At 44.6% G+C, this 14,250-nt stretch overlaps 1 long non-coding RNA gene across 1 annotated transcript in view; it reads right to left on the reverse strand.

Annotated features, from left to right (window-relative positions):
* The window catches only part of LOC140425759 (uncharacterized), a 67,678-nt gene extending 62,570 nt beyond the window's left edge, over nucleotides 1-5,108 (reverse strand). Inside the window, exon 1 of the long non-coding RNA XR_011947985.1 lies at nucleotides 4,691-5,108. This is a non-coding gene — a long non-coding RNA (uncharacterized lncRNA). The remainder of the gene's footprint in view (nucleotides 1-4,690) is intronic.
* Between the last annotated feature and the right edge of the window lie 9,142 nt (nucleotides 5,109-14,250).

Raw genomic sequence — 14,250 nt, forward strand, 5'->3', positions numbered from 1 at the left:
CAGGCTAGCTGGCAGTTCCACCTGGGTACCTTGGCAGTTGCAGATTGTACTTGGGTTTCACTGCCAAGGTGCCAGGCTGGCCCTGCCAGGGTGCCCAGGGCACCACCCTGCCCAAAAGGCATGCAACTGGGTGCCTCCAATCCTCTTGGAGACTCTCACAAGTGCCGTTCCGTCTGGTCCCCCTTTCTGGGGCCAGTGCTGGAGACGTTGAACCAAGGTCTCTGAGGCAAAGGGATTGGACCCCAAAGCCTCAGGTACCTCGGGAATCTGTACATTAGAGTGAGGTTAACTGCCTAGCTCTAACGTGGAGATTTGCCAAAATGCGTTCCCATCCATTGTGGGAAGGACTCACATCGTAACGTCTTGGGCGGCTGAGTTGAATCTCGCGAGATATTCAAATCTGGTAGTTCCTGAGAGCGGGGTCTCCGGGCTTTCTGGTGCAGCGTAGCCGTTGGATAGCGTGCTTCGAATTTATTTCTGCAGTGGGAAACTAAAGCAAGATCGACTCCTCACAGATTGGGGTGCCATTTTTAAAGTGTGTCCAGATCTCAATGTGAGAACCCCCCCCAGACGTGGGCAACCCTCCAATCCTTGAACCTGGAGAGGCAATCTCCCCCACCATCACTAAGGGTCCATGTGACCAAACCCACCCTCCGCACCACCCAGGCATGAGGGTGATCCGGCCCCACACCCATCCATTCTGGTAGGCATCGGGGCATTGCCTCCACCCCTAAATGAGCATACTGCTCTTTGGGGCGCCAGGGCTCCTCCACCTTTAAGAACCCTTTTTCAGTCCCCCCCCTTTCTGGCCCATCCCTCCATCACCTCCCCCCCCCCCCCCTTAATACCTTCAACACCCTTTTATGGGCATGGTCATGCTCAAGGCCCAACCTTGGCAGTGTCAACCTGGCACATGGGCACTGACTCTGGTGAATTGGCAGTGCCAACCTGGTACACCTGCAGTGCCAGGTAGTCACTGCCAGGGTATCCAGTTGGCACTGTCAGGGTGACACTTCCTGGATACCAGGGGCACTGGCTGAAGGGGGGGGGGGGGAGTGTTCAGCGATGATGCCTCTTAAAACTGAATAGTTAGCATGCCACTAGGGTAGTTTTACATAAGTTACTTTATTAAGGGTTGAGATGAATTATAGAAAGAGTACTGAGTAATCATTATTAACCATTAAACATGTATTTTTAGGACATAGCGGTAATAATAATCAAATGGGATTTAGGATAGGTAACTTGACCCGCAGGACATTACTTCTGACATCCTGTCTTTGTGAAACAATCCAGGGTGCTGGTTCTGTTGTTCTGTTTCTCACAAACAATCAGCACAGGATGCTGAGTTTGTACAAAGCTGTCAGGATGAGGATCCTGGCATCAATCATGGGTTGCTTGCAATTCTATTGGGTGAGGTTTAAACATTGCTTGTGATTCTATTGGATAAGTTTAAACATAGCAGCTTCAGTGATTGGATCGCGTCCAACTGGGGAGGGCTATTGATTTTTGAAAGTCGTATATGTGCTGAGTTTGTGTCTTTGTCTGTAGAAGGATCTTGGCAGCTTTCCAGGCCTTATCTCTCATGTACATGAATGCAAGCTTCAGATTGTTGATGTGTCTGCTGCTCTTCGTACTGAGTTGAGCCACAGGAGAAAAGCCCACGTGGAAGCCGAATCAATATACAGGCCTCGAAACCGCTCCTACACTGCCTTACCCTGTTCCTGACCACCCAGGGCTCCAATGACCTCAGTGACCCCAGCGTGGCCATCACGCCGGGCTCTGTCTTTGGAGACAGTGCTAATTCATGCTAGAGTGAGGCCTGGCCAGCGTGGCTGGTAGCTATTGGCAGCCAGGAGAATGTGGCCTCTAACAGGCTGTGCATATTTAAATGAGCTTATGGATCATTCAAACCTGCTTACCTGGATTACACCCAGTGCAATAGGATCAGTGCCAGGCGCAATGCAGTGGAAAACCACACCCAATATTCAAATTGAGGCCTAACCAATCTTTTTTGAAGATTTGGCATAACTTCTATCATAGACATAGGAGCAGAATTAGGCCACTCAGCCCATCCAGTCTGCTCTGCCATTAAATCATGGCTGATATTTTCTCACCCCCATTCTCCTGCCTTCTCCCCATAACCCCTGATCCCCTTATTAATCAAGAACCTATCTAATTCTGTCGTAAAGACATTCAATTATTTGGCCTCCACAGCCTTCTGCGGTAACGAGTTCCACAGATTCATTACCCTCCGGCTGAAGAAATTTCTCCTCATCTCAGTTTTAAAGGATCATCCCTTTAGTCTGAGATGGTGTCCTCTGGTTCCAGTTTTTCCTACAAGTGGAAACATCCTCTCCACGTTCACTCTATCTAGGCCTCGCAGTATCCTGTAAGTTTCAATAAGATCCCCCCTCATCCTTCAAACTGCAACGAGTACAGACCCAGAGTCCTCAACCGTTCCTCATACGACAAGTTCTTCATTCCAGGAATCATTCTTGTGAACCTCTTCTGGACCTTTCCAAGGCCAGCATATCCTTCCTTAGATGCGGGGCCCAAAACTGCTCACAATACTCCAAATGGGGTCTGAGGCCTTATATAGCCTCAGAAATACATCCTTTATCTTGTATTCTAGCCCTCTTGACATAAATGCTAACATTGCATTTGCCTTCTTAACTGCTGACTGAACCTGCACATTAACCTTAAGAGAATCATGAATAAGGTCTCCCAAGTCCCTTTGTGCTTCTGATTTTCTAAACATTTCCTCATTTAGAAAATAGTCTATGCCTAAATTCCTCCTTCCAAAGTGCATAACCTCACACTTTTCTATATTGTAGTTCATTTGCCACTTCATTGCCCACTCTCCTAGCTTGTCCAAATCCTTCTGCAGCCCCCTTGCTTCCTCAATACTATCTGTTCCTCTTCAGCTCTTTGTATCATCTGCAAACTTAGCAACAGTGTCTTCAGTTACTTCTTCCAGATCATTTATGTATATTGTGAAAAGTTGTGGTCCCAGCACAGACCCCTGAGGCACGCCACTAGTCATCGACTGCCATCCTGAAAAAGGCCCTTTAACCCCACTCTCTGCCTTCTGCCAGTCAGTCAATCCTCTATCCATGCCAGGATCTTATCCTTAACACCTGGGCTTTTAACTTATTTAACAGTCTCCTCTGCGGCATCTTGTCAAAGGCCTTCAGGAAATCTAAATAAATCACGTCCACTGGTTCTCCTTTGTCTAACTTTCAAGTTACCTCTTCAAAGAACTCTAACAGATTCGTCAGACACCACCTCCCTTTGAAAAAGCTGTGCTGACTTAGTCCTATTTTACCATGCACTTCCAAGTACTCTAAGTCACTGCCGATTAAACCAAGAGTCCATTCTGCAATTTTAACAGCCCTTTCACCATCAAAGGTTTCTTCTTGAACCATCACAGTCCACATGGTAAAGTGCTACTGGATAGGGAGTTCCAGGAATTTGACCCAGATTCAATAGATGAAGAAAGATCAGAGGAGGCTCAAGTGGAGCATAAATGCTGCCATGGACTGGTTGGCTGAAAGACCTGCTTCTGTGATATGTATCTTGTGTAATGAAGGAACAGCAATATATGTCCATGTCAGAATGATTTGTGGCTTGGATGGGGACTTAGTTTTTCCATTCCTGCTGTATTTGACTGTCCACATGGCAGAGATTGTGGTTTTGGGAAGTGCTGTGAAAGAAGACTAGGCAATTTGTTGCAGTGCATTGTGCAGCTGGTACATATTGCAGCTTTGATGCAACAATGGCTGGCAAGGTGATTGTTTAAGTTGCCTCGAGGACCATGTGAAGCAACTGGTGATCTCCATGTCTGTCAGATTCTTGCCATTATTGTATTTGTTGGTAGGAGTTGGGGAACTGTTGAAGTTCAGTAAGATAACATTTTTTGTTAAATTTAGAATACCCAATTATTTTTTTCCAATTATGGGGCAATTGAGCGTGGCCAAACCACCTAACCTGCACATCTTTGGGTAGTGGGGGTGCGACCCACGCAGACAAGGGAGAATGTGCAAACTCCACACGGATAGTGACCCGGGTCCGGGATCGAACCCAGGTCCTCAACCACTGTGCCACCGTGCTGCCCCAGATCAGTAACATTACTGACCTTTCAGTCACTAATGGTACAAATATCTGCCTTGCTAACTGATGACATTCCTGTCTACCCAGAAATGTCAGTGAGAAAATCGAACCCGATCTTATAACAAATGGAAAGATAAAGCAAAAACATTTATCTAGGCCCTCTCAAAAACATCTCAAAGCACTTTTAGTACAATGCACTGTAATGACTGCTACATAGGTTGACATGGTTTTGAGAAATGTATGAATAATGCAAGTCAGAAGGAAATGCAAATTAAATAATGCCACTCTCGTTCCCGCAAGATTACTATAATTTGGAAGCCTGCAGAACTTGCCAAAATTTCAGTGTTACACTTGCTGATACAGAACGCTTTGCAATTTGCCTGTCTGTCATACAATGCAAGATGTTTTTATTCACTTTCATGTTATTTAGGTCTTGAATGATCGGGAAATTACACAGCAGAAAACTTGAAATAAACATCAGTAAAATCTTTTGAAAGGACAACATATTTTACCATGCACATATTGTCACTATTACTTCATTTATTTTACTTTTGCGCAATGTGCGCTGCATTTTTCTCACATTGTCTTTCTCTTGTTTGAAGATAGTTCTGCAGGTAGCCACCCTCCATGACTTCACCCAGTTGTTATTCCTAATTCATGATGCTAGACAATGAGTTCTGATAGACTATTGCTTCATACGGGCCCACCCTTGGATTGAAAAAGTTACTGAGTCATCAGCAGATCACGAAGATTTCTTCTTACACGTCAGGGTCCTGGGGTTAATTGGAGCACACCAGCTGATGCCCCCTCTCCACACACACCCTCCACTCCTCACTTCTTCACTCCACAACTCTGTATCTGCATCACCACAAGAGAAGCAGTCCGGACGTTAGCTGCTGTGGTATTCATGAGTTAGCTGCTGATTATTAAAAGATTTTGGGTGAATTCTTGCTCGCCCACAGACTACCCATATTGCTGCTTTTCGCCATAAATGTGAAGCATGCATTCTCCTGTGCAAACAGGGGCACTCATCTAAGTGTTGAAAATAATTAACAGAAAGTGCGTACATAAGAATGAGTTCATAGGGCTGAGCAAATCAACCAGTTCAATGTAAAACAAAAGCAAATTATTGACAATGCTGGAACTCTGAAATACCAGGGCTCAGTACACCAGGCAGCATCTATGGGGAGAAAATCAGCAGTGTCCTTTTCTGTATGGCCTGAGTGCCATTAGGTTTCCAAGATGGTGTCCATGGCATGCATGCACACTTCAGGCACAAAGTGACTGGATAGCATCCTTACTCTCACTGACCATCACATCATCCCCTTGGTCACAAGACAAACAGAAACAGCAACACAAAACATGCATTCCAAATCAAATTTGTAAATTAAACCATCTAATATTACATAAAAACTTAAAGAAATCCCCCTAATGCATTGCATTAGTGCCTGCTTCTTTAGAGTGAAGAGTGGCCAATGTAGTACACTTGTCTTTAAAAAAGAGACAGAACTAGTCTAGATAATTGCAGACAATTCATCTCAACATCTGTAGGAGGGAAAATTTGAGAGTGTTTAATTAACGCTGAAATTACCATGAGGTAAATCTTTGTTGTCACCACCCGGGGGTTGGAATATGGCAAGGATGTCCACCGATTGTAAAATCTGTCCAATTCTCTATTAATTGAAGTCACAAAAATCAGGTCATTTCTACTGGATTAAAAACTAGTTGGTAATGATTAGAATTTACCCCACATATTCAATATACCCCATACGTATTCACAGACCTATATGCTCGTGTCTCTTTCCACTTCACCTCAGCTGGGACACTCCACACCTTTCTGAAATATGCTCTCATTTAATCTGGTAATTTAGTTTCCACATTGACTTTTTCCATTTCTACTTTCAGTTTAAAACTCATTAGGTTGTGGTCAGTACTCCGAAGATGCTCACCCACATTTAGCTCATCTATCAGATGAATCTCATTCCTATAACCAGATCTAATGTCTCTGCCATGTGAGTCTTTTAGCATACTTCTTTAGAATTGAGTGTTGCATGCATTTTAGGAATTCCATTGAGTTTTCTGCATTTATTACCTGCTTGACCCAGTTGATGGTGATAATTAAAATTTGCCAGAACAATAATTTTGTTCTTAATACTCATGTCTTTAATGTGACTGCATTTTTCCTCTTCCATTATCTTCCGAAAATCATATACTGACTCATGACTTGAGGATGATAGCTACTCAGGGTTGCAAGTTTCTGTCATGGATCCTTGTGTGACCGAAAAGGCCAATCCTTGACTCACAGACCTTTAGACGCGTACATGGGCAGGCTGTCCCATGTGGTAATGGGATCAAGAGTGCAAGATTTGCTTCATTTTATCTCTTCCCTACCGGCACTCGGCCTCATCATTAAGGTGTTGGACAAGTTGTTACCATCCTGGACAATTGATAACCCCCTCCTCCCAGTCATTAATGTCAATGCTGCTGTGTTTCAAGGAGAGCTTCAGGGAGTCTTTGAAGCATTTCCTTTGTCTTCCCCTGGAATGCTGGTCATATAATTTACATTTTAGAAGGAGGCCATTCAGCTCATCAAGCCTACACTAGCCCCTGAAAGAGCACCCTACCTAAGCCCACACCCCCACCCTATCCCTACAACCCAGCAACCTCACCTAACTTTTGGACATTAAGAGGCAATTTAGCAGGGCTAATCAACCTAACCTGCACATCTTTGGACTGTGGGAGGAAACCGGACCACCTGGAGGAAACCCAGGCAGGTGACCCAAGCAGGAATCAAACCCAAGTCCCGGATGCTGTGAAGCAGCAGTGCTAACCACCATGCCCTTACTACTCTCTGAGTAAAGAACCTACCTCTGACATCTGTCTTAGATCTATCTCCCCTCAATTTAAAGCTATGTCCCCTCGTGCTAGATATCACCGTCTGAGGAAAAAGGCTCTAACTGTCCACCCTATACAATCCTCTGATTATCTTGTATGCCTCAATCAAGTCACCTCTTAACCTTCTTCTCTCTAACGAAAACAGCCTCAAGTCCCTCAGCCTTTCCTCATAAGATCTTCCCTCCATACCAGGCAACATTTTGGTAAATCTCCTCTGCACCTTTTTGAATGCTTCCACATCCTTCTTATAATGCGGTGACCAGAATTGCACGCAATATTCCAAATGCGGCCGCACCAGAGTTTTGTACAGCTGCAACATGGCCTCATGGCTCCGAAACTCAATCCCTCTACCAATAAAAGCTAACACACCGTACGCCTTCTGAACAACCCTCTCAACCTGGGTGGCAACTTTCAGGGATCCATATACATGGGCACCGAGATCTCTCTGCTCGTCCACACTGCCAAGAATCTTACCATTAGCCCAGTACTCTGTCTTCCTGTTATTCCTTCCAAAATGAATCACCTCACACTTTTCTGCATTAAACTCCAATTTGCCACCTCTCAGCCCAGCGCTGCAGCTTATCTATGTCCCTCTGTAACTTGTAACATCCTTCCGCACTGTCCACAACTCCACCGACTTTAGTATCATCTGCAAATTTACTCACCCATCCTCCTTTATAAAAATGACAAAAAGCAGTGGCCCCAAAACAGATCCTTGTGGTACACCACTAGTAACCCCAATAGAACTTGGCGTGAAAAAACAAACACCGGGATCCTGGGAGACCTGTTTAGCAAGATTCTTATTCTGCTACTGGACAACCCATCATGTCACGACGTATATCGCACCGGCTGAGATGTTGATGAGTCGCCGCCTCCTCACCCGTTTGAGTCTCACCCTTCAGGATATTGGCGGAAAGTCCACCACGCTCAGGGCCGAACTGAGGCAAACTCATGACGCCACAGGCCACTGCGTGAGTTTGCACCGGGAGATGCGGTACACGTCCAGAACTTTGGCGGTGGGGCTGCTTGGATCCCGGGCATCGTGATTGTGAAAACATGTGAGGTTTCTTACCAAATACAGACACAGGGCCGGGAGTCTAATCGGCACATGGACCATCTCCAAAGCCGCATGCTGGATACTTCCACTGTACTGGCCATTGATTCAGACGTCCTAACTCCGCCATCTTCACCGCTGCCCTGGCCACCCCTGCGAGAGCCAACCTACCTGGCTCCGCCAGTTGTGGAGGATTCAGTGGTACGTTTTGAGAACACGGAGATGCCGGACAAAGAGTCGCCCAGCTCCGAATCAGAAACCGAGATGGACATTCTGCCACTGCTGGAGGTGCCCGTGCTGGCTCGCATGGCCATGCCAGCATTACCGCCAACCTCCAGATGCTCGCCATGCAAATGCCACTCCCCAGTCCAATATACGCCTCCTGAGTCCGCAAGGTCTGCGCTTGAACGCTGTCGAAAGGCCCTGCGTACGCACCCATGGATGAGTACGTTACTCTGGACTTGGGAGTGGGGGGGTTGCGGGGAGGAGTGTTATAACCCCAAAAGAGGTCCCGGGTTCAGGACCATGTGATTTCCCATGAACTTCCCAAAATATGAACTTCCCCTTTAAGGCAAGCAGGCCTTCCCCTTTAGGGGGCAGGGTTTCCCTGTTACAAGGAGAGCCCAGCTGTATAAAAACCCCGGCCTAGCTGCAGGTCGGGAAAGGAGACACTTGGGGGAGTGGAGGAGAATTGTAACGATATTGGAATAAACTGTGTTCTTTAATTTCTTCCATGTTTATGCATTCAGCTTGTGTCCCAATGTGTTTACTTTCTATTCTTATCTGCTTTGTAGCCAGTTTTTATTAATGCTGTAAAGTCTAGGTCTTTTTAGAAAACAATTGTTTCCAACTCCCACTATCTGAATATTGCAAGACAGATACACATATCTTTTTGTTTTGCTTTATTTTGACACTGCTCCTTGTCATCTGATTTTCTTTGTCTCAGCTATAACTTTGGTCTGTTCCAATTCTAACCAGACAATTTGATTTCATTCTTCTACCTTATATCCCTCTTGTTAAGTAAATTCCTGTACAAATGTTATCCTCATCTATCTTCCCTTCATTATTAGATAAGATTAGTTAGCTTTATTTTTTCCCCTTGTGGTTTAGATATCTCTTCACTTAGTTTAATAGCACCTTTCCTGTTCATATATCCTTAAAAGATATCCCCTATCAGTTCTGAAATAGTTGTTAATGTTCAATAAACTCAAATGTTTCTCACTGACATAAGAGGAGTATTGTAAAACACCCCACAATGGGCAGAAGAGGAGCTGGTGGGGAAATAGGTTAAATCAGAAATGAATCCCACCCAATGTCGGCCATCCATTTCCAGTTTTAAAGGAAGTGAGTCGAGAGATGGATTAGTAATTTAATTTTTTTGAAAATTTAGGTACCTAATTATTTGTTCCCAATTAAGGGGCAATTTAGCGTGGCCATCTAGCTACCCTGCACATCTGTGTGTTGGAGACATGGGGAGAATGCCCCAACCCATGCTGATCTCCTTACTGACAAGACCCAGACTCCGCAATACCCCTACTGTACCCCCAAACCCTTTCCCTCCATTCACTCTCCAATGTCACCCACCCAAATCCAATCTTCCACCTCAAAATATACAGACATCTCCCATGCATGACTGCATTGTCCACCACTTCAATAGCCAACAAAATTGTGATCTTGACTAATTTCAAAATTTTAAAAGGGGAATAAAATAGCCCCTTCCTGGAGCTTAAAAAATTGTCAATGAAAGCTTTTGTAGTCACCATTTTACAAATATTTATTTCAACTTTGATGATGCAGCAGCATTTGAGTAAGAATACACAAACTTCAAAAATAGGAAGTAAATGTGAAATGACAAATAACAAACTAATGTCAATAGTATTCATTTCAGTACTTGTCTGTTTTATTAGATGTGAAAATACACCAAGTTGCCATCTATGTTGCATAGATACATGAAGATAAATAAGTGAGGTGACGTAGATTAGATGTGCTTTTTATGTACAGTCATGTGTGATTAAACTGAAAATAAATTATGTGAATGTCTTGATCAGAATGGCAGAGCTGGTGTTTTGTTTTTTGCTACTGATGATTTTGACATTTATCAGCCTTAAGGATAAGAAGACACAAGACTGATCTGTAGTATTACAAGACATAGGACTCGATTCAACTAATTGGGAACAAAACCCCATAGCGAGCACATTTAGCCGCGTACTTCCCGGCACTCGCAGCGCCGAGAAGCACATGGCTATACAACGCGACTCATGTTATTTAATGGGGCCTCAGCAAGGGACGGCACGTGGCACAGTGGTTAGCACTGGGACTACAGCGCTGAAGACCAGGGTTCGAATCCCGGCCCTGGGTCACTGTCCATGTGGAGTTTGCACATTCTCCCCGTGTCTGCGTGGGTTTCACCCCCACAACCCAAAGATGTGCAGGTTAGGTGGATTGGCCAAGCTAAACTGCCCCTTTAATTTGAAAAAAAAAAAAAATTGGGTACTCTTAATTTTAAAAACATTGGGGTGCCTCAGCGGGGATGGGCAGCCGAGGTCACACATAAATGCCGTCCGGATCTCCGAGGCCACCGAAGCGACCTTGATTCCCCCCAGCCCAAACATACTACGGAAGGGTCCCTGCCCCCTCCCCAAACACCCAAGCAGTGCACCCCGGCCCAATCACGTGCAAAAATGCTAGCTTGGCACCCTGGCAGTGCCTATGCCAGCTGGAAGTGCCACCTGGGCACCTTGATGTTTATGACCATTTTCCTTAGTACTAGTGACAAATCACTTTATTTACTTAATTAATTTCATATGTTTCTATGATTTGGTCTGGTTGCCATTCCACACTCTAGCTATTAGGCTGTAGTTGGAGCTGGTTGAAGTCAAACCTCACACAAAGGAGTTGTGGTCAATCATCTCAGTTCCAGGACATCACTGTAGAAGTTCCTCAGGGTGGTGCCGTACGCCCAACCATCTGCAGTTGCTTCATCAGTGATCTTCCTTCCATCATAAGGGCTGAAGTGGGAATGTTTGATGATGGTTAGACAATGTTCAGCACCATTCGTGACTCCTCAGATAATGAAGTAAGCACGTTCAAATGCAGCAAGACCAGGGGCGCCATTCTCCGCCGGCGGGAGTCTCCGTTCTGCCGGCACCGGGGGGGTTTCCCGACGGCGTGGGGCTGCCCCACAATGGGAAACCCCATTGACCGGCCGGTGTTACGGAGACTCCCGCCGGCCGGTCGACGCAGAAATGTGGCGGGGCGGGTAGGAGAATTTCGCCCCTGGTTTTTATCCAGGCTGGGGCTGACAAGTCACGAGTTACATTCGCACCACTCAATTGACAAGTAATGGCAATCTCCAACAAGAAAAAAATCTAACCATCGCCCCTTGACATTGACATTCAATAGCATTACCATTGCTAAATTCCCCATATCAATATCCTAGGGGTTACCATTGACTAGAAACTGAACTGGACTCGGCCCACAAATACAGTGGCTACAAGAACAGCGCAGACGTTAGGAATACTAAGTGAGCAACGCACCTCCTGCTCCCCTAAAGCCTGTCTAACATCTACAAGGGACAAGTCAGGTGTGGTAGAATACTCTCCACTTGCCTAGATGAGTGTAGATCCATCAACACTCACTTAACAAAAGCATCCCACTTGACAGGCACCCCATCCACAAATATTCACTATACCATCTCCGATGGTAGTGTGGACCATCTACAAGATGCACTGCAGGAACTCACCAAGGCTCCTTAGACAGCACCTTCCAAACCCATAACCGCTACCATCCAGTCGGAGAAAGGCAGGAGCTGACAGTACCACCTGGATATTCTCCTCCAAGCCACTCACTATCCTGACCTGGAATTGAATTGCCGGTCCTTTACGATCACTGTGTCAAAATCCTGGAACTCCTTCCCTCACAGCATTGTGCTTGCACCACATGGACTGCAGGGGTTCAAGAAAGAAGCTCACCACCGCCTTCCCAAGGGTAATTAGAGATTATCAATAAATGCTGGCCTAGCCAATGCTGCCCACATCCCCATAAATGGAATTTTAAAAAAAGGTAACCAATGAAGAGAATATAGTAACATAGATAGGAAGTTGAATAAAGTTCAGAAGACAGATAGGGGTTAATAGACAGTTTTCATGTTCGAGGCATGTGAATAATAGTAGTCCTCAGTGTTAGTGGTATCGTCATCGTTTTCTCTGTATTTCTCTGATCTTGAATATAGGAGGGCAAAATACAAAAAGGTGCAGACTGACCAAAACTAAGAGTTCAGTAACTCACTTCAGCTGCATAAACAGGTGAATTGATTGAACATAAAATGTTTGGTGAAAGTACGTGAAAAGAAATATGAAATGATTCAATTTAGAGGAAAAATAATAAAGAATATACTGAAAACCTTAAAAGGAGTAGAAGGGAAGAAATAATTTGGGATTGAGATGCACAAATCTTTAAAGTTCGATGACAAACTGATAAAGCTATAAAATATCATTTGGCATCCTTAAATTTATGAATGCAAGTTGAGAATACAAAAAATAAAAAAGAGAATGATACGTATGTGTATTGGTTAAACAACGGTTGGACTATCGATCCAGTTCATTTTGGCACTTTTGTGGGAAGGGTGTTGAATACATCTTTGAAAAGGCATTCCTTAATTGTCTACCTCCTCATCCAAGTTGTCACTGCAAACAAAGCAGTTTTGCAGGCAAGTTCTTTCAGATGGTTCCCACCTTTCAGCATGTATTTCATGCTCTGCACACCAACATGGGTAATATTTTGAGAAGAACACAGAGAACACAAAATAGGTTCACAAATATTATACTGGAAACTTTATTTACAAGGAGGGTGTAAAAAAAGTAAGCGTTCATCCCATAAGAACAGGGATATCTAGGAGATGAAAGAGGTGTTCAAGATTATGAAGCATTTTGATTAGCTAAACAGGGAAAACCTGTGCCCCCACCCCATCCTCCCACTGAGGTAGATGACTTTGGAGATTTTGAATCTGAGCCGTGCATTCAAAGTGAGCCCAGCTATAATAAGAGACTTTGGAAAATGTCAACAATATAGCCTGTTGATACTGCAGGATCAAATGGTAATGTTTTTTCTCAAAAGCTGTCTTAGATGACCTATCAATCAATGCAGTCCAGGAGTGTCTGGTTTGTTTCACTTTAACTGACAGCTATAGCCTATCTTTTTCATGTTTAAAGGGCTAGTGATTTGAATAACTGCAGTTCATTACACTTAAACAGTACTCACCTGCCCTTCAAGAGCATTTATGTCTCTTCCATCAATTCATGACTCCAAAAGTGCAGGTCCTTGGAGCAGTCAATTTTTCTTCTTCTTGAATTCTGCATTAATTTCAAATGGCCCTGCTAAGTGTGGGATTCTAGCCCGTGTGATTTATGTACCAGCCTTTCCCCCACCGGCAAAAATAAGATCTGTTTGAAATAGGGGCAGGACTTCTGCATCCAGGTCCCATCCACAATATTTAAAGGCCTCCAGCCCAACTCTCTGAAACTCCAAACTGTAATGAAGTAAAGAGGTAGAGAAGGGCATTTTGTTTGTTGTAGCAATTGGACTTAAAAAATAAAAAAGTGAGAAAGGTATTGGTGAAGTAGAGAATTCAAGAGCATGGGACTATAGCAGTTGAAGGCGAAACTGCCAATGGTGGAGTTGAAGGGACATTGAGATCCACATCGGCAGGGCCAAGACAACAGGGTTTAGGAGGAGGGAGTTTTAGGAATAGGGAGGGACAATGCAATGAAGCAATTTAAACACAAGAATGAGAAATTTAAATGGAAATGTTAAGGACTGATACCAAACAGAAATGAGTCATGACAGGTGTGAAAGGTAAGTGTAACCTGAGGTGTTGTGGTATACCATCAGCAGAGCCCTGGCTTTAAACTCGAGGATGGGTTATTCGCCTCATTGAAAGCAATCCTTAGGTATATCTTATGGAATGAGAGAGATGATCATGGGAGGGGTGCCAGATTTAATTTTCCTGGAGTACATGGGCTGGAATTCTCCAGTCATTATGATTCACTTTTCCCACTGCAGAGCACCTTGCCCGTGGGTTTTGCAATGGCGTGGGTTGGCGTGAATGGGAAATCCCATTGACAAGTGGCGGGAGTATAGAAACCCACCACCAGCAAATGGCCCTGAGAAACACGTAGCTGAGGACTGGAGAA

Source organism: Scyliorhinus torazame, chromosome 6 (assembly GCF_047496885.1).
Source record: "Scyliorhinus torazame isolate Kashiwa2021f chromosome 6, sScyTor2.1, whole genome shotgun sequence".
Lineage (NCBI taxonomy): Eukaryota > Metazoa > Chordata > Chondrichthyes > Carcharhiniformes > Scyliorhinidae > Scyliorhinus > Scyliorhinus torazame.